This window comes from Mesocricetus auratus, unplaced genomic scaffold (genome assembly GCF_017639785.1).
Source record: "Mesocricetus auratus isolate SY011 unplaced genomic scaffold, BCM_Maur_2.0 Super-Scaffold_100038, whole genome shotgun sequence".
Classification (NCBI taxonomy): Eukaryota; Metazoa; Chordata; class Mammalia; order Rodentia; family Cricetidae; genus Mesocricetus; species Mesocricetus auratus.
Genome location: NW_024429216.1, coordinates 9,988,007 through 10,013,907, shown reverse-complemented (window position 1 = coordinate 10,013,907; position 25,901 = coordinate 9,988,007). Strand labels below are relative to the sequence as shown.

General features: G+C 43.4%; 1 long non-coding RNA gene across 1 annotated transcript in view; it reads left to right on the top strand.

Annotated features, from left to right (window-relative positions):
- The window catches only part of LOC121135583, a 26,650-nt gene extending 749 nt beyond the window's left edge, over nt 1-25,901 (top strand). Inside the window, exon 2 of the long non-coding RNA XR_005872686.1 lies at nt 22,944-25,901. This is a non-coding gene — a long non-coding RNA (uncharacterized LOC121135583). The remainder of the gene's footprint in view (nt 1-22,943) is intronic.

Sequence of the window (25,901 nt, the reverse complement as noted above, 5' to 3'; positions counted from 1 at the left end):
TCTCGCAATGCACTTCAGTCGTACATTATCTTTTGAGGCAGAATCCTCCGGCCCAGGATGGCCTTGAACCCTTCTGCAAACGACTTTGAACTCCTGATCCCTCTGACCTCTCTTCCTGGGTGACTGGTCGCTGCCACCATTTATGCGGCACTGGGCTTGGAAGCCGCTAGGCAAGCTCTCTACCCGCCTCGCCCCGCCTCGCCCCGCCCGGCCCCTTCTTCATGTTTATCTCCTCTGCTCCCTTTCCTCCTTCCGTCAGCCCTCCACTCCATGCCCGTCTCCTGTCTCAGTTCCACACAGGGTCTGACACCAGTACCAGAGTGCTAATAGGTATGACTGGCATTATATCGTTTCCAGCTACTTTTTTTTTGTTTTTTGATTTTTGAAGACAGGGTTTCTCTATGGCTTTGGAGGCTGTCCTGGAACTCGCTCTGTAGACCAGGCTGGCCTGAAACTCGCAGAGATCCATTTGCCTCTGCCTCCAGAGTGCTGGGATTAAAGGCGTGCACCACTGCGACCCCCGGAGGGGAACCCCGACCCACGGGGATGGAGTGATGAGGGTTGCTACTAATTTGATGGGTCTTCACGAGCAGATCCGATCTAAAAAGCAAACTTCAAGAGGTTAAGAGAAACAGGCTCAGGACAACTTTTGCTGATCAAGAGCGTTTATTCTTGGGAGTGAATAGCTTTTATAGGTAGAGCAACTCAGGGGGCGGTACAAGCATGTCAATCAAGTCTCAAATATACACCAAATAAGGTAAAGAGGAAGCTGTAATTTTCCATCAGTTGCATTCTGCAAATGCTTATCAGTGTAAGCCAGGTGCAGGAAATCCAAAGGAACACATTAATCTTTTGTTAACAAAGGCAATTGTTCTATAAGGGTTACTTCCGCCTATCATTATGGTAAAAACATCCAAAGGAACACATTAACCTTTTGTTAACAAAGGCAATTGTTCTATAAGGGTTACTTCCCCCTGGCTAGGCAGGTGGGCTGCCCTGTGTAAATTTAACTTTCGTGGTTAGCTATTTCCTTTGTTTCAAGGGCATGTGTGCCTGCAGTCACGTAGGCAGAAGGCCAAGAAATGGCTGACAGACTCCAATTTGTTCAAGGTTCTTAGCAGTCCCCAACATGCCACCAATGCCCGGCCCCAGCTACATTTTTTAACCACTTCATTTATTTTTTCTATTTTATCCCATCCACAGTAATAGTGAACAGGGACTAATCTACTGCATTGTGATATTTCCAACTTAAAAAAATTAATTGTAGTTTTTAAAATTTCAACTTACATTCCAACCACAGTTCTTCCCTCACCCCTCCTTTCTTTGCCCAGACATATTCTCATGCCTCCACCTCCCTAGTGCTGGGACTAAAGGCATGAGCTCTGTTGTTCTTCACTCTTGGGTAGGTCAGGGTGGCCTTGAACTCAGAGAGATCCATCTGCCTGTTTCCTGAGTTCTGGGATTAAAGGTGTGTGTCACCACTACCTGACCTCTATAATTTATGGCTGGCTTTGCTTTCTGAATCCTCAGGCAAGCTTTATTAAATTACAAACAATATATCACCACAATTCCCCCTTTTTGTCTAATATAAAAAGAAAAGGCTATAACATAAGAAAAAGTATAAATAACAAATGTAGTGAGTATTTACAATATCAACCTTTTACACTTTATACTTTTTTTTTTTTTGCTTTTCGAGACAGGGTTTCTCTGTACTGTTTTGGAGGATGTCCTAGAACTCACTCTGTAGACCAGGCTGGCCCGAACTCACAGAGATCCGCCTGCCTCTGCCTCCTGAGAACTGGGATTAAAGGTGTGCACCACCAATGCCCGGCTTACACTTTATACCTCTTTAGTGAGTTTCTTTTCTGAGTCTGGTAGACAATGAAAACTGTAACTATGGTATTTAGGCTTCAACTCCTCAGAGACCCAAGAAGGAAATAATTATTATCTGAGTAAGCAGGAAGTGAGAGCAAGCAACTTTCAAAAAATGTGAGAGGCGACAGAAACAGCTGGCTGCCTGGACAGTCACCCAAGGTTGCTCTGCAATGTTGGGGCATCTGCCTTCAGCCTATAGACCTAGCACATCTGACAAACATTTCTGTGAAGCAGGATATTCTGAAGGACTGTCCTGCCTTGTCTTGGCAAGATTTGCAGCCATTCTTTTTGGTGTCCTGTTTGTACAAGTTAGGCAGCACACTGTCAGCAGTGAAGGCAAGGGCACTTTCTTGCCCAGTGGCTTACTTTTGCCACAAAGAAAGAAAACTCCGTGTGGAGTTTGATGCCCACCATCTTCTCTTAAGTATATTGGTGCTGCCTCATTATTTAAAAAAGAGAACCTATGGTATTAAAGCATATTGAATGCCATATTCTGTAGATCTCTGAGGAGTTTGATGATGACATGTCTTTCTAAAATATATGTTTGACCTTGAAAACATAATATGCCTACAAGTTCTATTGTAATAGTTGACTAATCACTAACCTACATTTTCTTATTATCTTACTTAGTTGGTAATAATAACTTTCAAGAAGTAGAAATTTGCATTACATTGTTTGTTGGGGCCTCTAGGGGCCCCTGGGTCAAGGTCGGAGAGGGTAGAGTCCTCTGCATCCCATAGCCTTCCAGAAACCTGGAGACAAACAGATACATCAGGGAGTCAAGTCAAGCAAGATCTCCTTTATTGTTTAAAAGTAAAGCCCTCTTAAAGTAAAACACTGCAGGACAGGGTAAGTATTACCCAGTAATTTTAGAGGTATTGCTATTATATATGTAGTGTCCTATCCCCTCTTGGGCATGGTCTGCTAGTGTGATGACCGCATCCAGTGTGAGTTGGTGCAGTCAATTGTTTTTCCTAGGAAACGCTCTGTAACTTCCTCCCAGCGCCATCTTGTAATGGCATCGGTCGTCAGCTTGGGCCACTCCCTCTTCTGGAGGGACATGATGTGTGCTCCTCTACAATTGTTAAATGGGCAGTATAGATACAATTACCTTGAAGAATATTAGGAATATATGTACAGTATGTTTTAACAAAATTAATCTCAAATTTGTGTCAATATATACAATTTCTATACAATGTACAAGTCCAATCCAATGTAAAATATTTAAAACTAGTAGTTGCTTCTTTGAAGTAGATTCAATAATCTTCCTTTTTAAATCTTATCATATTTATATCCTCCCTTTTTTCAGAGTTGATTCAATAATCTACCCTTTTTGTCCTGTCATATATGTGTCCCCCCTTGAATCTGATCCCCTTTGTTCAGCTTTCTTCCTGATTGTAACCGACAACATTCTTTTTAACTAGTCTCCATCAACAATGACAAACATCCATAGCCCAATGAGAGACCAAAAACCACCTGTCCACCTCTTGGGAGTGTGGGCGTCGTGTTCTTAAGGTTACTTCCTGCTGTCTGGGGATGTCGGCATCTTCAGGGGATCCTGAAAAATTTGGGTTAACTGTCAAGCCATATCATTTTTTCCAGCCTCTGCATAATGGGAAAGTGCAGGGCTTGTCTCAAGTCCTGGCTAGAGTCGTCTGTGAGACTGGATGATCTCAGCCACCTCAAAGTTGTTCTGAGCAGCGTCTATGATCCAAAGCTGATATTTACTTGGTGTTGTTCAGCTTAATGGTGTTATCATAGTTCTGGTGAAATTGTTGTTGGGTCCCATCCTCCTTTTGGAGACTTCAAAGGTCACTGTTAGGTGTAGTCATGGTTCACTGGAGAAAACTTGCAGAGATTCAAACCCAAAGTCTTGTACAGGAAGGTAGATGAAATCTTTTTCTAGAATTAGTTAGTACTCCATTAATATCATGACAAAAACTTTAAAATACATATATATTAACCTTACAAATTTTATATAAATGCAATATTTATGCTTTAAGAAAAGCTCTTAAAAGTCAATATAAAACCAAAGGATTAAGAGATTAGTGGCAATACAATAGTCCTTCAATATTTTTTTTTCTGTTCCATATCAGGTGGTTCTTCTGACATGAGACAGAGTTTTTTTGATTTTTCTTTAACAAGCATGCTTGGGTTTAGAGAAGAGAGGGCTACAACCCAACTCCAAAGCCAACTTTAATCTTTATTTGGATTGGTACTACAAAAATACCATTTGCACTATATATATGTAGGAAAACAGAAACAAACATTTGGGAAGTTTTATGAAATTTTATCCTGTTGGAAATATGATATATCAATAGGCCAATTTACTCCTTTTCTTAGGACAGTTTTTCTGGATACTTTGTATTCTTTCTTCAGATGTCTCAGTTGTCCAGTGGTCTTCAGCTTCCTTAACTGGATACCTTTATTCTCCTGAAATGACAAAAATAAAACCCTTCCCCAACTCTAAATTTTTTAGGGAGGTTTTCCTTTGGCAAGTTATATCTGATCAAATGAAAAGCATTTGTTAGTTTTATAGGTTACTTTAGATTAAACGGCCATCCTGCTTGATGAGCTGTCATCTCTTCTAATTAAGAGGTGTCTTGTTCAAATCAAATCTATCAATTTTGATGATATCCATAGCCTTTCCTTCACCCATGGAAACAAAAGCAAAAACTATTCCTCAATGTAAGTTATGTCCTGGTTTCCACTCAGAGGTCAACACATCTTTGAAGTGTACCGGCTGACTTAATTAGTAGTTTTTTTTTCTATTATCCAGTCTCCCTGAAACTGTTATTCCTTTCTCATTTGCATTCAGAAAATTCAAAATCAGTAAAGCACTATGCAATCTATTTCTGGGCTTCTTTATAATCCCTTCCTGTTTATTTAGCACACCTTTGAGAGTTCTATTTGATCTTTCTACAACTTCTTCCCCTATAGGATTGTGTGGTACACCTGTAACATGCTTTAGATTATACTACGCAAAAAACTGTTTAACTTTCTTAGATTCATTGGCTGGAGCATTGTCTGTCTTTATTGTGCAGGTATACCCATGATGGTCGTAACTTCTAACAAATGTGTAATTATCAAATCATGCTTTTCCAAACCCAAACCAGTTGCCCTTTGAAAACCTGGATAGGTGTCAATGGTGTGGCATTTTAATTTTCCAAATTCTACAAAATGGAACACATCCATCTTCCAGATTTCATTCCTTTGAGTACCCTTTGCATTGCTTCCTGCAGGTAGTGGAGTCTGTAAAAAGACCAAGTAGGACATTTCCTTTTAATGTCCTTGGCTTGTTGCCAAGTGATGGAAAATTCATTTTTTTTCAAGCCTTTGCTATTGACGTGGCATTTTTAAAATGAAATTCTGATGCCTTCAGCACATTTGTTATCAATAGTTGATCAATTTTATCATTACCTTGAGCAAGAGGTCCTGGCAGACCTATGGGATCGGATGTGTGTTTTTATATATGATGATTTCTGTCCTTGACTATGTCTTGTAACTAAATAAATGAAGTTAATTCTGTATCATCTGGTATAAATTCAGTGGTTTCAATATGTAAAACAAGTCTTTCTGCATCTTGTGAATCAGTAACTATATTATGAGGTTCTTTATGTGCCCTTATCACCACGAGAATAGCATACAGTTCTGACTCATTGACAGCATTGTAAGGACTTAGATCCACTTTACTTAAATTTTCTGGTTTGTAACCTGCCTTTCCTGATTTATTTGCATCAGTCTTTTTATAGATTCCACTACCTGCAGGGGCTCCAGTTATTGGTGTTTTCCTTACAATGCGAGGAAGGATCCAGTTAGTCCTCTTTATAAGTTGAATTCTCTTGCTTTGGGGGATATTTGTTGTTAAGCTCTCACAAAAGGTTACTGCAAGAGCTTTGCTAGGGTTCACTTTTTACCCCTAATTTGTCAATGGATTTATTCCCGCTAATTGATGAAGTCTCAAATTTCCATTTAGAATCAACTCCGATGTCTTTTCCACATAAATTTTTATTTTTTTACTCAGTTTATGTGGTAAAAAGATCCATTCTGTGATCACATCTTCCCTCTGCATTAAACTCCTGTACAGGATGCTTAGAGGGCAATATGACTAGAATGCACTTAAGCTTCAGGTCCACGCATGTACAATCTGTAATTTGTCTTCCACTAATTAATTCTCTCTCAGCTTCAGCTGTTAATTCCCTGGGACCATTTATTTTATTTTTTAAAGACTTTTTAAAAATTAAATTAGAAACAAGCTTGTTTTTCATGTCAATCCCAGTTCCCTCTCCTTCCTCTCCTCCCCTGTCCCCAACCGACCCCTTATCCCATCCCCTTTCAGCTCCCCAGGGAAGGTGAGGCCCTCCATGGGGGATCTTCAAAGTCTGTCATATCGTTTGGAACAGGACCTAGACCCTCCCCTGTGTGTCTAGACTGACAGAGTATGCCTCCATGTGGAGTGGACACCCAAAGTCCATTCGTGGGATGAATATTGATCCACTACCAGAGGCTCCACAGATTAACCAGACCTCCAAACTGACATCCACATTCAGGCGGTTGGATCAGTCATATGCTAGTTTCCCAGTTATCAGTCTGGGGTCTATGAGCTCCCTCTTGTTCAGGGCAGCTGTTTCTGTGGGTTTCTCCAGCCTGGTCTTGACCCTTTTGCTCATCGCTCCACCTTCTCTGCAATGGATTCCAGGAGTTCAGCTCCGTGTTTGGCTGTAGGTGTCTGCTTCTGCTTCCATCAGTTACTGAATGAAGGCTCTAGGATGGCATGCAAGGTAATCATCATTCTCTTTATAGAGGAAGGGCATTTAAGGTAACCTCTCCACTATTGCTTAGATTGTTAGTTGGGGTCAACCTTGTAGTTCTCTGGATGTTTCCCTAGTGCCAGATTTCTCTTTAAACCTATAATGGCTCCCTCCATTATGGTGTCTCTTTTGTTGATCTCCTCTATTCTTCCCCCAACTCAACATTTCTGCTCCCTCATGTCCTCCTCTCCCCTCCTCTTCTCCCCTTCTCTTTCTCCTAACTCCCTCTCCCTTCCCCCGATGCTCCCAATTAGCTCAGGAGATCTTGTCCCTTTCCTCTTCTCCGGGGGACTATGTGTGTCTCTCTTAGGGTTCTCCTTGTTTCCTAGCTTCTCTGGCCGTGTGGGTTGTAGGCTGCTAATCCTTTGCTCTATGTTTAAAATCCATATGTGAGTGAGGACATACCATGTTTGTCTTTTTGTGACTGGGTTGGTCACTCAGGATGGCTTCTTCTAGTTCCATCTATTTGCCTACAAATTTCAAGATTCTAATTTTTTTCTGCAGAGTAGTATTCCATTGTGTAAATGTACCACATTTTTCTTTACCCATTCTTTAGCTGATGGGCATCTAGGTTGTTTCCAGGTTCTGTCTATTATAAATAATGCTGCTATGAGCATAGTTGAACAGATGTACTTGTGGTATGAATGTTCATCCTTTGGGTTTATGCTGGGTCTTGTGGTAGACAGATTCTCATTTTCCTGAGGAATCTGTAGGCTGATTTCCATAGTGGCTGTATGAGTTTGCACTCCCACCAGCAATGGAGGAGTGTTCCCCTTTCTTCACATCCTCTCCAGCATAAGCTGTAATTGGAGTTTTTGATTTTAGCCATACTGACAGGAGCAAGATGGTATCTTAGAGTTGTTTTGATTTGTGATTTCCTGATGGCTAAGGATATTGAACACTTTCTTAAGTGTCTTCAGCTATTTTAGATTCCTCTATTGAAAATTCTCTATTTAGTTCTGTACCCAACTTTTTAATTGGATTATTTGGTGTTTTGGTGACTAGATTTTGAGTTCTTTATATATTTTGGAAATCAGACCTCTGTCAGCTGTGGGATTGGTGAAAATCTTTTCCCATTCTGTGGGCTGCCGTTTTTGTCTTGTTGACTATGTCCGTTGCCTTACAGAAGCTTCTCAGTTTTAGGAGGTCCCATTTATTAATTGTCATTGTCTGTGCTACTGGTCCTGGGACTATTTAAGCCCTTGTTACCATCTAAGGTTTTATTTAAATTAATCAGTTGATCAGGTTTTATTCTAATAATGTGCCATAAATGGGGAATGTCTCTTGGTAATCTTTGAAAGTCATTAAAAGTCTGCAATCAGTCTCTCCTAATTTGCAGCTTTTGGGTTCTAATTTTTTATAAACTTATTTTATACCCTAAATAATTAATAGAATCTCTGCTTTGTATTTTTTTTTCCAGGAGCAATTTGTAATCCCAACAAGGCAAAGTTTCCTTCACTTCTTCAAACATCCTTTCTAAATTATCTACATATGAATCAGATAATAAAATGCCATCCATGCAAAGGAAAACTATAGAGTGGGAAACTGCTTGCGTATGATTTCCAACAGCTGCCATACAAAATATTGGCACAGAGTTGCACCGGAGTCCAGCCAGTATCAGTCCTAGGCTGCAAGAGCCATCTATTCTGACTGATGTCTTTAGGGCTGTGCTCAGAGACAGCCGAACAGCCCCGGGTCTGACCCTGAGAGGGGGAGTAAGGATCAGGGAGGTCCTAGCTACCCAGGGGCGTTAAGAATGAGACAGAGACATCTTGTCATTTCTCAGTCAATACTGAAGGCCACAGTTTATTCAAGCATCCTCTTAAATAGCTTTCCAAAGGTGTGTGTGTGTGGTACTGGCAGAAGACATCTGTTACCATGTTTATAGGACTACCTAGGAAACACTTCCTTTAACCCTACAGATGGGTATACAAGCTTCAGACACATTCCACTAGTCCCCAGGCATGTCCCACTAGCCCTCATGATGGGAAGGTGGCCTAGGTCTATTGTTACATAAAGTAGAAACTGTTCTCCAGGCTATCCGGAGGTAATCAAGCAACATCTAAAAGAAAATAGGAGATTCAACCTCCTGGAATTGAGCTGGGGTCTATATCTCAAATATCATATTTGGGCCCTGACAGGGTTAGCCTATTTAATATTACCTGTGGGAGAACCTTCCATTAATATTTCTTAGCAGGCTGAGAATTATTGTAAGCAGGCACTGTGACTGCCAATTTTCCTGTCTTTTCCTTGTAATGGTGTACTAAAGAAACAATCTTTTAAATCAATAACTATGAGAGGCCATCATTTAGGCAATAGAGAAGGCAAAGGAATTCCAGACTGTAAAGAGCCCATGGGCTGTATCACCTTATCAACAGCTCTTAAATCCGTTATCTTGCTCCATTTTCCTGATTTCTTTTTAATAACAAATGCAGGAGAATTCTAAGAACTAGTTGCTTTCTCAGTATGGTGCACATTTAGTTTCTCCTGTACCAGCCCTTCTAAAGTCACAGTTTTTCTACTGTTAAAGGCCAGTGTACAATTCATACAGGTTTGTGTGTCAGCCATTTTAAAGACAGCTGTGGGTGGCTTTGGAAGATCAGCAGCTGTCTTGTTCTTGCACGACCCAAATGGTTGGTGGTTGTTCTTTATAACACCTTCTTATAAAATTTCCAGAATCATATGTTAGTTTGTGGTTTGTTTTTAAGGTTGGGGGAATGTCCAATTGCTGTAATAAATCATGTCCCCATAAATTCACTGCAATATAAGCAACATACACATGGCTTTAATATTCCTCACTGTTCTTCTGACCCTATACAATCGAGTCATCTTGCACTCTGTTTATACTTCAGATAAAGTTCCAATCCCTAAAAGTTGAACATTTACCTCCTGAAGAGGACAATTTGGATGCCAAGGTTACTATGATGTAATTGTTACACCCACACATGTGTCTGGCACATCTTGAATGATAACATCATTCATGTGTACTTTTAATTTTGGTTTCTGCTCATTAATACAAGTCTGCCAATATACTCGCTTTGTGATTTTTTTCTGACTTTTTTGTTCTCTCTTTTATGGCTCCTCTATCATCCAGAGCAGTATGTTTTCTTGCTATAGACATTAGACTCTTTAATTGCTCTGGGTAGTTGTTTTCACACTGACAGAAAAGGACTGAACTGAATTTGGCATAGGGTTTTGCGTAGGAGCCTTGAGAGACCCCTCAAGGTGTTTCCTGATCACAAAGTATTACCTTGATACTATCTTGTGGACCTGCTTTCCTTTGTCCAATGCCTGCCTTTGCCTCATCTCCTGCATAATCCAGAAGGGAGGGACATTCTATTTGGAGTCTGTTTATAAAAAGAACTGTTTCTAGGAGTACCCTGTTTACAGTCCTCTTTAAAGTGACCTTGTTTGCCACAATTAAAACATTTGATATTTCGATTTTTCTTTAAATCTCTTGAAATAACCTCTCCGACACATGTTTCATCATCATGGTCATGAGCTTCAATATTAATTGTAACTCTGATCCAATCCTTCAAAGGTGCTATTTTGCTTTTAAAAGCCTAATTATTTGTTTGCATTGGGCACTAGCATTTTCAAAAGCCATGGTTTCAATTATTATTTTTCTAGCTTCTGTGTCTGATATCATTCTATTTACTGCTGATGACAGTCGTGGTATGAAATCCATGAAGGCTTCCTTTGGGCCCTGTATAACTTTTATGAATGATTCAATTTTCTTTCCTGCTTCTCCAATTCTGTCCCAAGCATTCAAAGCTGCTGCACAGCTTAAACCCAAGAGGTGATCATCTTATTGACATTGCCTATCTAAAGTAGCATAAACTCCTTCTCCAAGAATTTGATCTTGGGATGCATCCATACCTCCTGCTTTAGCCTTTTGTTCAATATTCTTAGCCTCTTTTCTGAACCAGAAAGTCCATTGTCATTGTGGTCCAGGCTCAAGGACAGCTTTAATCAAGTCTATCCAGTCTATAGGGATAACTATTACAAACTGACCATGTGTCTGAATGTGCTTCACACATGGTGAATGCCTGCCATATGAGACTGCAGCTTCCCTGAATTTCCCTACACCTAACTTTGTCACAGGTTTCCAAGTAGCTTTTATAAAATCTCCTTCATCTGGCACTTCCTGTAAGGCTACTACATATATTAAAGGTGGTTCTCTTAAGACTTTAGAGTGTTCCTTTTTAGCCTTCAAATGCAACGCTGAACTTGTTTCTCTGTGTAATTCCTCAGTCTGGGTTCCGATATCTCTATAATCTGCTTTAATTACTTTTTCTAAGGCCTGCATCTTTGCAGTCGTATCAGCCAACTTTTTTATAGATAAACCAAGAATTATCAACCTGACAACCAAGACATGGCCCTCAGCAGTATCTCAGGCATGGATGTCACCACGGCCCTGGTGGCAGCACAGGCCACCCAGATTAGCAGGCCCAGCTGCATCAAGGTCCTTGGACATTCAGCCTGGTCTACAGAGTGGATCCTAGGACAGCCAGGGCTACCCAGAGAAAGCCAGTCTTGGGGGGAAAAAAGGCATCATTACACTTTGTTCTCATTCATCCCCTTCTTCAGGTCCCTCCCACATGTGGCTGCTTCCTTTCCTCCCCTGGGTTCCCCGTCTGCTTTTATGTCACTCGTATACCTCACTGCCTTTCGTTCTCCGCCTTCTTTAAGGTCTCTCCCTCACCTCGCATGATCCCCTCTTAGTTCGTTGCACGGATCATTTTAAATCTAGGTTCTGCATGTGAGAGAAAGCCTGTGACATTTGTCTTTCTGAGTCTGGTTTATTTCGCTTAACATGATTTCCGGTTCTATCCGTTTTCCTGTGATCATCATGATTTCATTTTTCTTTGTGGCTGAATATGATTCCATTGCGTGTATGGGCCAGTTTCTCTGTCCATTCATCTGCGGAGGAGCATGTAGGCTGTTTCCATTTCCTGGGTTCTGTGAACAGTAGCGCTGTCGTCATAGATGTGCCTGCATCTCAGCTGACTTGAGTCTTTGAGGCAGATGGCCAAGAGTGGGACAGGTCTGTCACATGGTAGCCCTAACTTTAGATTTTTGAGAAGCCTTCATGCTGATTTACATAATGGGTGTATCAGGTCACACTCCATGAGCAGTGCATATGAGGGTTCCCTTTTCCTCGTCCTCCCCAGCATCTGTTGTCCTTAGTTTTCTTGGTGATGGACATTCTGACTGCACAAGATGCACGCACAGCAGTTTTACTGTGCATTTGCCCCATGACTGATGGCTAAGGATGCTGAACACTTTTTCAGGTATTATTTTGGCACTTATATTTTTTTATTTCTGAGCACTGTCTATTCAAGTTTTCAGCTTGTTTATTGATAGAACAATTTTTTGGTGTGTTTATTCAATCTCTCTGTTTGTCTGTCTAATGAGTTGATATCATTTATACTATGCCCTTTAATGAACTGTAGCTTAGGCTGGCCTCAAATTCACTATGTCAAGGATGGGCTCAAACCTCTGATTCTCTTGCCTCCATCTTTCAGGTGCTGGAATTACAGATGTGCACCAACCATGCTCAACTTCACAGGGTCCTGGGGACCTAACTCGGATTCCTTTGTGCTAAGCAAGGCCTGTACCAAATGAGCTGCATCCATAGGGCCCGCTCTCTCTCTCTCTCTCTCTCTCTCTCTCTCTCTCTCTCTCTCTCTCTCTCTCTCTCTCTCTCTCTCTCTTGGTTTATTTGAGACAGGGTTTCTCTGTATTGCTTTGGAGGCTGTCCTGGAACTCGCTCTGTAGACCAGGCTTGGTCTTGAACTCACAGAGATCCACCTGCCTCTGCCTTCCGAGTGCTGGGATTAAAGACGTGCGCCACCATCCTGGCTCTCCTTTCATACTGTTGTGTTGGCCTCTCCACCACTTTCCTTAAAGCTTTTTTTTCCTATAATTTTCTAGTTTCCTGGCTTCTCCCCACACTTACTCCCATATATATATATATATATATATATATATATATATATATATATATATGCCTCACCTTTAGAAGTTAAGATTTCTTTATGAGAGAGAACATGTGGTATTTGTCTATCTGAGCCCATGGTACATCCCTTAGTATACTATTTCCCAGTTCCATTCATTTCCTACAGATTTTATAATTTCGTTCTTTATGGCCGAGTATGATTTTATTATGTAAACATACTACATCTTCATTGCCCATCCATCTGTTGTTGGGCATCAGTGCTGGATTCTAAACCCAGCTTGTCTGTAAGAACAACAGGTGCTGTCAGCCACTGAGCCATCCTCCAGTCCTCTCAATGAGGCTGTAAAGGTGTTAAAATTGTTCCCTAACTCGCCGAGAACTTGGCTGTTTCAAAACAGTCCAGCAGGTTTGGAGAGACATTTTAGCTGCCAAAGCTAAGACTCACAATTAGAAAGACACTTGTTAATAAAGATACAGAATCGCTTTTAAAAGTTCAATGCCATTTGTAATGCTATGTCTTAAATTTCCTCCACTAGTTTGTTGAATTATCGCATTGCCTTCCATTTTCAGCTCATCCTGGTAGATTGTTACTGCCTTTGTGATTAGGACTCTGTTAAATGACGTACGCTGACAACAGAAACCATCAGCTTTGGCTTTACCCAGGGTTTGTCTGTCCTTCATTAACTCCTCTTCATCACTTTAAACATGGGACTTGAACAGTTTTTTCTCTGTCTGTCTGTCCAGGTCCTATAGGATGGCCATTTAACAGTGTTCTTCTGTGAGACTTTTCACACAGCTCTGTCCAGTTTCTCCAACTGCTGTGTAAACATGTCCTCCTTTTCTTTGACTGTCACCCACAGGAGTGTCCTGTGAGTCTTTTGACATCTGTTTGTTTTGAGACAGGGTCTTCCTGTGCAGCGCAGGCTGACCTCAACTCTGGAATCCTTCTGCCCCAGTCTCCTGAGTGTTGGAATTACAGACGTGAGACACCACTCCTGTTCTCTGTGACATTCTCAGCAATGTTGCTCTGCGCAGCACAGACTAAGCAAAAGCACACAGTAGCAATGCAGGCAGGGATTGGCCACATGTGAGGTGTCATGGGGTATCTGGAAGGACTGCATCAGATCTACACACAGACTGTTTTACTCCTATTTGTGTTTGCTTTCCTGGGGGAGTCTGGGAATGCCTCAACCCTAAAGAACTGCAGGCAACTACAGAAGCTGAAGGCAGGAGATCACACTGGCTGACTGTGAGAGCTACATGCGATCTGCCAAGGAGATTTTTACTTTTGGCATCACAGATTTTGAGCTGGGTGTGATGGCTCTGGCCTATCATCCTAAGTGCGTTTGAAGATGAAGCAGGAGGTTTGCCTTGAGTTCCAGGTCAGCTTGGGGCTGCAGAATGAGACTTAATCTTAAAATCAAAACTAAACAAAATGAACCAGGAGTGGTGGTGTGTTTCTGTCACCTCAGCTCTTGAGAAGTGGAGGCAGAAAGATCTAGAGTTCAAGGTCATCTGTAGCTTCCAGGACACTTGGAACACATGAGTCCCTGTAACAAAAACAGTTTCAGGTTTTGGAGTTTGGTTGGGAATGTGGGTTGTTTCCAGTTTTTCCTCTTGTATTTACTTGCTGTGAGGAACATGATTTTGTCTTAGGTTTCTCATTTCTAGTTATTTACCCAAGATCATATCTGAAAGCTAACAAGCAATTTCCTGTAAATAGTTACCTGGTCTCTTGGATAATTTCAAATCGTTAAATGTTAAAATGACTTGGATTCCCCCTGGCAGAGAGATAGAAAAATATTTTGAAATAGGTGATGGGGTGGCTATTGTTTCAGCCAGGGTAGGTGTAAGGAACACCTAGATTGTGTCTGTGTGTGCATAAGTGTGTGTGTGTGTGTGCATGTGTGTGTATGTGTGTGTGTGAGAGGGGGAGGTGGAGAAAGAGTGTATGTATATGTAGATACATGCACACATTTGGTGCTGGGAGTAGATGTGGGGTTTGTCAGCTATTAGGCAAACTCTCCAACACTGAGCTGTATTCCCAACCCATGACAGGAACAAACCTTGAAAAGACAGAGCTTGTTTTGGAGACTGACCCAGGTGTTGTCTTCAATAGAAAGTGTGAGGGAGGAGCGATAAATGAGCAAAGGAGTCAAGACCACGATGGGGAAACCCACAGAATCAGCTGACCCGAGCTAGAGAGAGATCACTGACTCAGGTCTGACAAATGGGGAACCTGCACAAGACTGAACTAGACTCCCTTAATATAGGTGACAATGGTGTGACTGGAATAATATATGAGGCCACTGGCAGTGGGTCCAAGATCTAACACTAATGCACAAACTGACTTAGTGGAGTCCATGCTATATGGAGAGATACCTTGCTCAGCCAAGACACAGGGGTGTGGGGGTGGAGAGGAGCCTTGGTCCTGCCTCAGTGAGATGATGGGACAGACTTAATAGACTTCCTAGGGGAGGCCTTACACTCTCCAAGGAGCAGATGGGAGGAAGGGGGAGGAGGGAGTGGGAAGAAATGAGAGAGGGGGAACTGGGATTGGAAATAAAAAATAAATTAATAAAGATGCAAAAGAAAGATACCTTAGGGGGAAATGTAGGTCAGTGACAAAGTAATTGGCTAGCATGTGAAAGGCCCTGGGCTTCACTGTTAACACCTAAAAAAGGAGGAGGAGGAGAGGGAGAAGAGACGAGGTTCCCTAAACATAGAACTTTCTGACAGAGCTAAAGAAAGCTAAGGCATTATGCTCTAGAAAGGTGAGATGCTGTTTGTTGTAAAAAGAAAATAAAAAGCAGCCCTTCCCCCCAGAAAACAAAACAAAACAGGAGAGTTTCAGGAAGCAAGAGAAATTCCAGAGTCTTAAGATCAGAGCCATTTGTGGGTGGCGCTGCTGGGGTTCAGGCCGCAGATCAGTCCAGGCTGAAGCACAGAGGACCTACAGCACAGAGGGCGGAGCTCGCCCTCCCCATGAGCAGGGCCATTGAGTGTGACTGGGACTGTTGAGAAAGGCTCTGGGTTCAAATCCCCAGCCCCTCTCCCTCTCAAAAAAGGAAGCAAAAGTATTTCATTCAGCTTCTAAAAAACAGTGAGTGGTAAAGAGCATTGGCTGCTCTTGCAGAGGGCCAGGGTTCGAATCCCAGCACCCACCCATAACTCCCATTCCAGGGGATCCAAAGCCTTGTTCTGACTTGTGGGCACCAGTCACACGTGGTGCAAATGCATACATGCAGGTGAAATATACATACATACACACACACACATACATAACATACATACAAACACACACATGCATAACATACATACACACACATACATAACATACATTCATACACACATAACATACATACATACACACATAACATACATACATACATACACACATAACATACATACATACACACATAACATACATACATACATACACACATAACATACATACATACATACATACACACATAACATACATACATACATACACACATAACATACATACATACATACACACATAACATACATACATACATACATACATAACATACATACACACATACACACATAACATACATACACACATACACACATAACATACATACACACATACACAGATAACATACATACACACATAAATACATAACATACATACATACACACACATACACACATATATAACAAACCTAAAACATTAAACAAGCAAACAACATTGCCCGGGATCTAGGGAGTTGCTGTGAAATGTCAGCTGGACCACGCATGTTGGGAGCAGATTAGGATTCTGAGGGTCTGAGTCCAGCCCCGGAACAGGTCCTTGAAATCCACTCATATCTTCTGCTTTGGCTCTGCTATTGTCAGGTGAAATTTCCATCTACTTGAAAAATCCCTCTTGTGTCTTTTCTTAATCTCATTTTAGTTTCTGTAGAAAAATTTAGTCATCTTGGCTCTGCTAATTAGAGACAATCCACCCTGACTTCCTGTGGTCCAGTCTTTATCACCACCACAGCTCCCAGGCTGGTGCTGTGGGGTTTGTTGTTTAACTGAGCTCTTTCTTCTTTTCCAAACTTCTCTTGAGACTCAAAGATAGAAACAGTGCTTCCTTTCTGACTTCTTTTGGCGTCTGACAAGATGCTGTTCACATTGGAGAGATGTAATACGTGCTGATGAACTTGAAAACTGGGTCTGGAGAGATGGCTCCGTGGTTAAGAGCACTTGCTGCTCTTGCAGAGGATCTGGTCTTGGTTCCCAGCACCCACATAGTGACTCACCACTGTCCTGAGGATCCGACGCCCTCTTCTGGTCTCCAAGGACACAAGGCATGCACACAGTGCAATACACACATCCAGGCAAAACAGTCATGTGCATAAAACAAAAATCAATCTTAAAACTAAGTAAAAACTTTTTATGCACTTTACACATAGATTTAACTCATTCCTTCATTTACTCTTTATTGAACAATAGTTTCCCGGATGTTCCCAGACACTAAGCTCTGTTTTAGGCACCAAATACACTAACAGATGCAATGTGTTAGTTTCTGAGGAGCCCACAGCTTTGTGAGGAAGACAGCAAAATAAACAGGAGGCTGGAGACGGAAGTTAGAGGTGTTAGCAATACAGGGAAGGCTTTCCTCACTCCACCTGGAGTGCTGGTACTGAGGCTAGCCAGAGAATTTTAATGTGTAGCCCTGGCTGGTCAGGAACTCTCTATGCAGACCAGGCTGCCCTTTGAACTCACAGAGATCCTCCTGCCTCTGCCTCCTGAGTGCTGGGATTAAAGATATGCGCCATCATGCTGAGTCTGCTCTGTTATGTAAAGAGTGAATTCTCAAGGAGGAAGAGAAACTGAGGAAAGGGCCTTCGAGGACAACACGTGTGGTCCATGATGTGAGGCAGCACCGGGTCTGGGGGCTGCAAGTAGCTGCATGTATTGCAGCAGAGCACAGAGGGACAGGGAGAGACAGGTCAGAAGGGAGCAGGGCAGATATTGTGGGACTGGAATGCTGGGTTTGGGGCTGGAGAGGTGGCTCAGTGATTAAGAGCATTGGCTGCTCTTCCAGAGGACCTGGGGTCTATTCAAGCACCCAGGTGGTGGCTCACAACCATCTGTAACTCCAGTTCCAGGGGACACAGTGCCTTCTTGTGGCTTCACCAGGCACTGTGCATGCAATATACAGACATACATGCAGACAGAAACACCCATACACCTCAAATAAATAGTAAATAAAAAGGAAGTTTAGACTTTTATCCTAAAGCTGACGGAACACATTAAATAAATAATAGAAACATTTAAAAAGAAGACATACACCACTTAGAATTTCTGTTCTATAATCAATACTTATTCCCTTCAGGTAGAAAATGTGATTTTATCCTTTTGTTGTTCCCTGGACTTGTGGCAATGAGTGACAGCGTGCAGGCACTGAGAGACACTTGGTTCACGATTTGGAAACACATTGCTTTAGCCTGGCAGTGTGTGTCATGGAATGCTCTGTGGGGGTTGACAGTGTTTGCATCCCCCTGAGAGGCCTCCTCATCTGCAGCCTGACAGGTGCCAGGCAAAGCTGAGGAAAACCTCCCAACTAAACAGCATCACAGAGGATTTGGGCACGGGTTGCAGAAGCAAGCAGGATTCCCGTTGTCACCTACACTGTGGGAATGTCTCTCATTTCTCCTCCCACACTCCAAAGGGCACTAAAAATGCTTAATTGAATGTTTTCTGTATTGTAAGAGATACTTGTATCTTCGTTAGAGACGGCATCTTCGCCTCTGGCCAGGGACGCAGGTCCTTGGGGTGTGTGCTACGGTCTCTACTGTAGTGTTTCTGTGGGTCCTGAGTGAGAGCCAGTGGGTCTCCGTCCCCATGTCTGTCTCCTGTGCCCTCTCTTAGTCTCTTTCCCTTCTTGTACTCACATTTGTCGTGGGCCACCATCTCAGAAACAGTGACAGAGACTTATTAATTACGAAAGCTCGGCCATAGTTTAGGCTTGTCCCACTGCTGGCTCTTAGAGTTTAAGTTAACCCATTCACTTTATCTACATCCTGCCATAGCTTAGGCTTGTCCCACTGCTGGCTCTTAGAGTTTAAGTTAACCCATTCACTTTATCTACATCCTGCCTGCCACATGGCTCGTTACCTCATCACTCAGCACCACCCATGCTGCTTCCTCTGTGTCTGGAGACTCTGCCTGCTTCTTCCCAGAGTCCTCTCTCTGCCCGGAAGTCCTGCCCACACTTCCTGCCTAGTTATTGGCTGTTCTCCTCTTGATTATGCAATCACAGCAATGTGTTTTCACACAGTGTACGGATATCACTCAACACCTTTGATAGTTTGTTTTGTCCTGTTCTGCTGTGTTATTTTTGCTTTATGTCATATTTTATTTTATTAGTATTCCTTAGAAGCCCGTTTGTTTCCTAATGAGAGGCAGAAGGGGAGTGGATCTGGATGGGAGGGGATAGGGAGGACCTGAGAGGAGTAGACAGAGGGGAAAACCTTAATATATTATGTGAGGTGAAAAAAATCTATTTTCAGTAAATGGAAACACCATGCATCCCCTATGGTGTTGACATTGCTATCCTTCCAAATTTATTTATCTTATTTTATGTGTATGGTGCCCTGTCTGAATGTAGGTAGGTATGTCCACCCAGTACAGTGCTTGGTGCCCACAGAGGCTGATGACGGTGTCAGATCAGTGATGGAGGGTTGTGAGTCTTCATGTGGGTGCTGGGACCTGAACCCAGGTCTTCTCTGGGAACCGTCAGTGCTCATACCCACCTGCCACCTCTCCAGCCCCAACACTGAAGTCCTTTGGAGACGAAAGCCTCTTGCTGCTGCAAAGATCAAGTTCTGGATCCCCTGGTGGCACTAATGCTAACCCTGTGTGTTAGACATGGGTGTTGTTCTTACCTGCATTAGGAGGAGGGATTGCATGTGGGTTAGCTATGAGCATCTGCCCCTTCTAGATCAGGGTCATGCAAGTGTTGAATGAGTCATTTTCCTGAACTAGTAACTTAGTGTAAGGGTTATTTTAAGTACCTGTGTGCCTGGTTATGGAAGGGAGTGTCCAGATATTTGATGACATATTTATTCTGGGTGTTTCTGTGAGGGCAGTTTTGGATGAAATTCACATTAAAATGGAGCAGCTGAGTAAAGGCTGTTGTTCACCCCAATGTGGGCGGGCCTTATGCAGTCAGAAATAGAGCCCAGTAGAAGAAAAGGGCTGACCCTTCCCTGACTGAACGCTGCTGCTGTCTGCCTGCCTCTGAACTGAGATGGTAATGGAAAAGAGGCAGCATTTGATCTTACCGTTCCTGGGCCTGCACTGGGAGAAGGCAGCTTTGAAGATGATGCTAATCTTCGATATGCGTTCATGTGCGGAAATCCTCATTAGCTGAACTTTTCTCCTTTCCCATGGTTTCTGGCACAGAGGACTCAGGTGGTAACCTTGGCCACCACTGTAATATCTGCTTGAGGCCTGCCTTCATCCTCACTGAAGGCCTGGTTTCCCCACTTCTAGTGTTTTTCCCTGCTCTGTCTCATCTGAAGGCATACTGGCCAGCTTGGTGACTATGGGACAGTTATTAGACTGTCTAGGTCATTCATGTGGTGTTGCCAAGCAGTCTACTCTCAGGATCACTTGGTAATGAATTGATAATTTCGGGCGAGGTTGGGACCACCTTTTAGGCATTGTACCATGTCTCTGTGGTGGAGCCTTCCTCCAGGATCCTCAGGGTCAGCACCCTGTGTGATTACTGCTATGATGCATTGTTCCTGCTCTCCCCTGTGAAGTCACAGCCTCCCCACACAGTACAGAGAAACACTGCTGCCATGCCCAGGGTATCAGGAAAAGAGAGACCAAACGTCCACTTGTTTGTACTAAGAGAATGCCTGTGTTGCCTTTATTGCCAGGAGAGAGAGAGTGTGTGTGTCTTCATTACAAGCACTAAGAGGTCTCTCCCTTGTAGGAGGGAGGAGCTTTATATACAGGTTTACAGTACAGTGGAAAAACCCCAGGTAGGAGAGATCATTGTTTTCCTCCTGCTAGATGTTGATGTCAGAGAGTCAAAGCCAGGGCAGTATGCCAGGACTAGAAAACAGAAAGCACTTGGACTGGAAAACAAATTGCACTTGTAGGCTGACCAGCAACTCACAGAGACCCCATGGGGCTGGGGCCCAACATCTCCCCCCTTCTTTATATATAAATTAGCACCTATCTCAGGTGACTAGGATGTTAATGTCAATCTTAGTATACAAAAACAAACATTTATAAGCAATATTTGGGAATGTGGGCGTCGTTCTTTCCAAGCTACTCCCTGCTGTTAAGGGGCGCTGACATGCCATGGGGATCATGAAAACAAAACAAAACAAAACCCAGAAACCTGTTGACGTTCTTGTTTTTGTGGTCTGTAAGGCTGCATCATCTCAGCTGTTTTAGGTGTTGGATCACCTGGGCCACTGCTTCAGGTGGTCTTGCTTCATCAAACCATACTAGTCTGGAAGGAACCAACAGCTTTTTATGTTCTGTGGAAACAAAAGCAGAAATTCCTCTCCCAAGTAACCTGTCCTTTCTCCCAAGTATCCTGTACTTATATTTAAATTTAGAAGTCAAAGCACTTTCAAAACATGTAAGTTGGATTAATTTAGCAACATTAATAATCAAATGTCTTTTAGCAGTTTTTGTTCCTTTCTCAGTAATTAAACAATTTAAAGACACCACAACTGTACACAGTATCCAGACTCTCTGTGTATTTTCCATTCTATATACTTTTATCTTTTCCTTTTCTTTTAATTAATACCAGTACCTCCTTTATTGACTGTTACCAATTTTCAATTCACCTGCTTTTAATCCATCCTCCAACTGAGGGCCATCTCTCAGGTTCCCCTTTCTTTCCTGACCTTGGTGTCAGGTGAAGGCCTGGAGATTTAATCCAATCCACCCTTCAACTGAGGGCAATCTCTCAGGTTCCCCTTTCTTTCCTGACCCTGGTGTCAGGTGAAGGCCTGGAGATTTAATCCAATCCACCCTCCAACTGAGGGTGATCTCTCAAGCAAAGCCTGGAGATTTGACCATTCAATTTTACTGTTAGAAGTTGAGGTACCTGTTTAATTCTTTTCTTTCTCGAGTCTCTCCTCCCTTGAGTATTCCTTCTGGCCGATCTTTCCCAGTCTTTCCAAGTCTCTCTGGATCTCGGTGGAACCTCCAATTTTGGCGCCTGCACCACAAGCTAGGTCCGAGGTATCAGGAAAAGAGAGACCAGATGTCCACTTGTTTGTTCTAAGAGAATGTATGTGCTGCCTTTATTGCCAGGAGAGTGTGTGTGTGTGTCTTCATTGCAAATGCTAAGAGGTCTCTCTTGTAGGAGGGAGGAGCTTTATATACAGGTTTACAGCACAGTGGGAAAACCCCAGGTAGAAGAGAGCATGTTTTCCTCCTGCTAGATGTTGATGTCAGAGGGTCAAGGCCAGGGCAGTAAGCCAGGACTAGAAAACAGAAAGCACTTGGACTGGAAAACAAGTTGCACTTGTAGGCTGACCAGCAACTCACAGAGACCCCATGGGGCTGGGGCTCAACAGCTGAGAGCTCAGAGGTCATGGGGCCTCCTGAGCTGTGTATGGGAGAGGCAAGGGCTTTCTCGTGAGGGAATTGAGTGCAGTGTGTGGGGATGGACAGACTCAAGCCTTGGGATCAGAGACCTCATTTTATCTCCTGGTCCTCACTGACCCATTGCAGGCCTTGAGACGCAATGTGTGAGTCCCTCCAGCTGCACTGACCTCCACTGCTCAGTGTAGACCAGTGTCCTCCAAGCCTCTGCTCTTCAGGGCTGTCCTACACATAGGTCATGATTAGTCTTCCCATTGAGCTTCCCTGAGAAACCTGACAGCCTGTCAGAGATCTCACACAGATCAGGATCTGGCTGGCATTCAGGTGAGGAGGAACACAGGTGGAGCATTCTTGTCAGTTGTTTGAGTCTACGAAATGATCTAGGAGACTGAAGGGCACCTACTAAGCTCTCCATAGTGGGAAACTAGAGATGTGTCTGTGGCCAGGTAGCTTGTGCCAACCATGGACTATGAGACCCAGACTCAGTGTCTGTGGTTCCTGTCTCACATTCCTTATAATAGGACACATGGTAAATGATCATTGCCATTCCTGAAAATGAACCTTAAATGTGAACAATGACCTGACTTTCCAGTAAGCAGTATCTGATACCATTTGCCTGCAGGAAATAATCCCTGGGATGGACCTGAGGAGGGCAAGGGTCTACCATTCATACACTTTTCCTCCTGTCTCTTCAGGGCTCTTGACCTTCCTGCGAGGTCTTAGAAGACCACAGAACAGCTGGCTGACTGCCTCTCACACCTCCCCACCTATGCTACCACCCTGAGTCTCAGGAGGAGATGCCCGGGGACCCACCTCAGACATGGTTCTCATAGGCTGACAGCAGGCCACCAGACTACAATCAATCATTGTCCCCTGTCAGCTCCAAAGGGAGATCAAACTCCAGCCCAGTCTACAAGCTTCCCTGGGTTTCCAGTCCAGTCAAGGATGGAGGTCTGGAGCAAAGCTTCAGGTGCTCATCTCTCTGTGAGACTCTGATGGTTTCCTCAGCCAGGCCCTGCCTGAGTCCTCAAAGCTGTGTTCATGATGAGCGTCTACGTCCCTGGGCAGAGTCTGTCATGCCTGGGCTCAGGTACCTCACCACCTCTTCTCTGAGCATGGATCCAGTGAGACATCCTGATTTATTGCTTTTTTTCTCCCCCCTGTGTCCTTTGCTAAATCCTTGAACCATAATGTGGGGACCATAACCCAGAGTCATCCAGGAATGACACCCTAGGTGTGGAGTAGGATTGTCTCCACCCATGACCCAGAAGTTACAGAAATTTACTTACAGTGTACATGGAACTGCACGGTTGCAACTTCAGTGTCAAATTTGTTTCCTACCACAAGCACTTGGTATTGCTGATGTTCTGGATGAGCAGGGAACCATTGCTGTATATTATCTCTCTGCCTGTGTGTCCATGCCTTATTTCATATATTCCACTGGATATTGTAAGTCGTACAATATCATCCATCTCTAATATTGTGTTAGTTGTTGTACTGCACCAGACAAAGTATTTGAATATCCATGGCAGATTGTGGACCTGTAGAAGAACGTTTGCCCCTTCAGCAATGGTGGGCAGAACTGCTTCAACAGTGACTCTGGCCGTGGTGCGAGAATTCCAGTAGGTTAGAAGTAAGGCTAAGAGGGAAGAGAGAAAATCTATCAACATTTGGATCTTTGCATTTGGTGGAAATTTGAAACCTGAGTGTGCTCAACTCCCAGCCTCGGTGTGTTGGTGTTCTGTTAGGGGGAGGTCAGAACCCCCCAAATCTGTCCCCTGAATGACAGTGTCTGCTCGGGTGTCTACACAGCTCACCGCTCACTCCCTCAGATCCCTGCTCACACTCAGAATCTATGGGGAGTGTAGGCATGTCTTCTCTGACTTCCTTCTCTACAGACTCTCTGCCTTCATTTTCTGCTCTTTCCCTGCTCTGTTTCTTCTGAAGTGCTTGTCACCCCTGAGGCCACCTTCTAGATGTCCTCGCTGCTGTCTTCATGGCCAGTAGCACTAGGCCTTTGTGAGGAGGACTAGTCTGATTTTGGTTTAAACCCCACTGCCTGGAACATCTCAGACACCTGTGAGCAGTCAGTGTCCCAGAGCCTGGGGTTTATTTGCTGATTTCTCAGTTTGAGTTTTACTTGGAGAGTCACCTGACAGAGTTGTAAGCATCAATCTTCAGGACACAGGGGCCAGTGCTCATTGCTGCAAGCCTCACGATTATGCCGTGAGACTTCAGCTGTCATTTGCAAGGTCACCCAATTAGAATCAAGGAATCTGATGGAGGCTTAATGGAAATGCAGGCCATATTGGAGTTAGCGCATTTTGAATGAGTTGGCCGTTGTTTTTTCTGTAGATGTTCTTGTGAAACCGTAGCTCTCCCTCGTATTACAGCTTTGGCGTTCATCCCAAAGCCTCTCTGTGTGCTTTTCACCTGTTGGGTCTAATCATGTCCTTCACCCTGCATCGTGTGAGAAGTAAACCATACAGTCAACGCCTTGTTCTCACTCAGGGTCTGTGCTCCTCTCCCCAGTATGAGCCTCGAGGTCTGACCTCCTGCAATTAACTATGGCAGAACGTTTGGGCAGAAAAAGTGTCTATACAAACAGATTACAACTAGAGCCTTCACAAGTCAGGCCCAAGGACAGCGTGTCTGAGTTTGTTGGTTTTTAGCCCTCAAACAGATAGGGAATTAGCACGGCCTGGATTCACCCTGCCAGCAGTTAGGGAGCAGCTGGCCCAAGCTAATCTTGAACTAACTTGGGACAAATCCTTAACTCATTGCTTGTACTTACTTTCACCTTGGATTGTTGATGCAAGATTCTAGTGATAGTTTGTTTTAATCTAACAAACGAAGTTTGCCTGAAGATCAGAGTGTAGAGCTAAGCCACTAGTTAGCCACAGAACACAGGCAGTGGTGGCCTCACCTTTACTCCCAGCATGCGGCGTCAGAGGCAGATGAACTCTGTGAACTCAATGCCACCCTGGGCTCAGACTCAAAGAGAAGCAGAGCTCACACCTTTGATCCCAGCACTTGGGATGTCATGCCTTCAATCCCAGCACTAGAGAGGAATATAAAGCAGGAGCTCAGTGTAGTCTGAGTCCATCCGAGGTCTGGAGGAGAGCATTGCAATCAGAGAAAATCTGAACAATCAGGAGCAGTCTGAGGTTGGGTGGATCGTCCCTTTGGTCTGAGCATTGGTAGAGGTGAGAACTCTCTAGTGACTGACTACTTTGCTTCTCTGATCTTTAGCTTTAACCCCAATATCTGTCTCTGGGTTTTTATTACTCCTGCTACAGATTCCAGCTTATTGTCTAGTCACGCTTAGGAATGCAGTGTAGCACACAAATTCCCCCCTTCCTTTCTTAGATTGTCCTAGTGACTTAAAGTCTCTCCCTTTAGCTGACCCCTTTCCCTTTAAGAGTTCACCAAAGATTTCATTACAAATCACTCTCACCTCGAGTCATAAAGAAAGGCCATAGGTACTGTCCTGCATAAAACTCTTCTCTGTTTTTAAGACCCTGGAAAAACTCAAGCCTTGTCACCTTGCTTTGGTCAGAGAATTGTTGATTGTATGTGTATATAAACTGGAAATTTGGAGACTCAAGCAACAGCAGAGAGAACAGTAAAAGAATAAAGAGACATGCACAGAA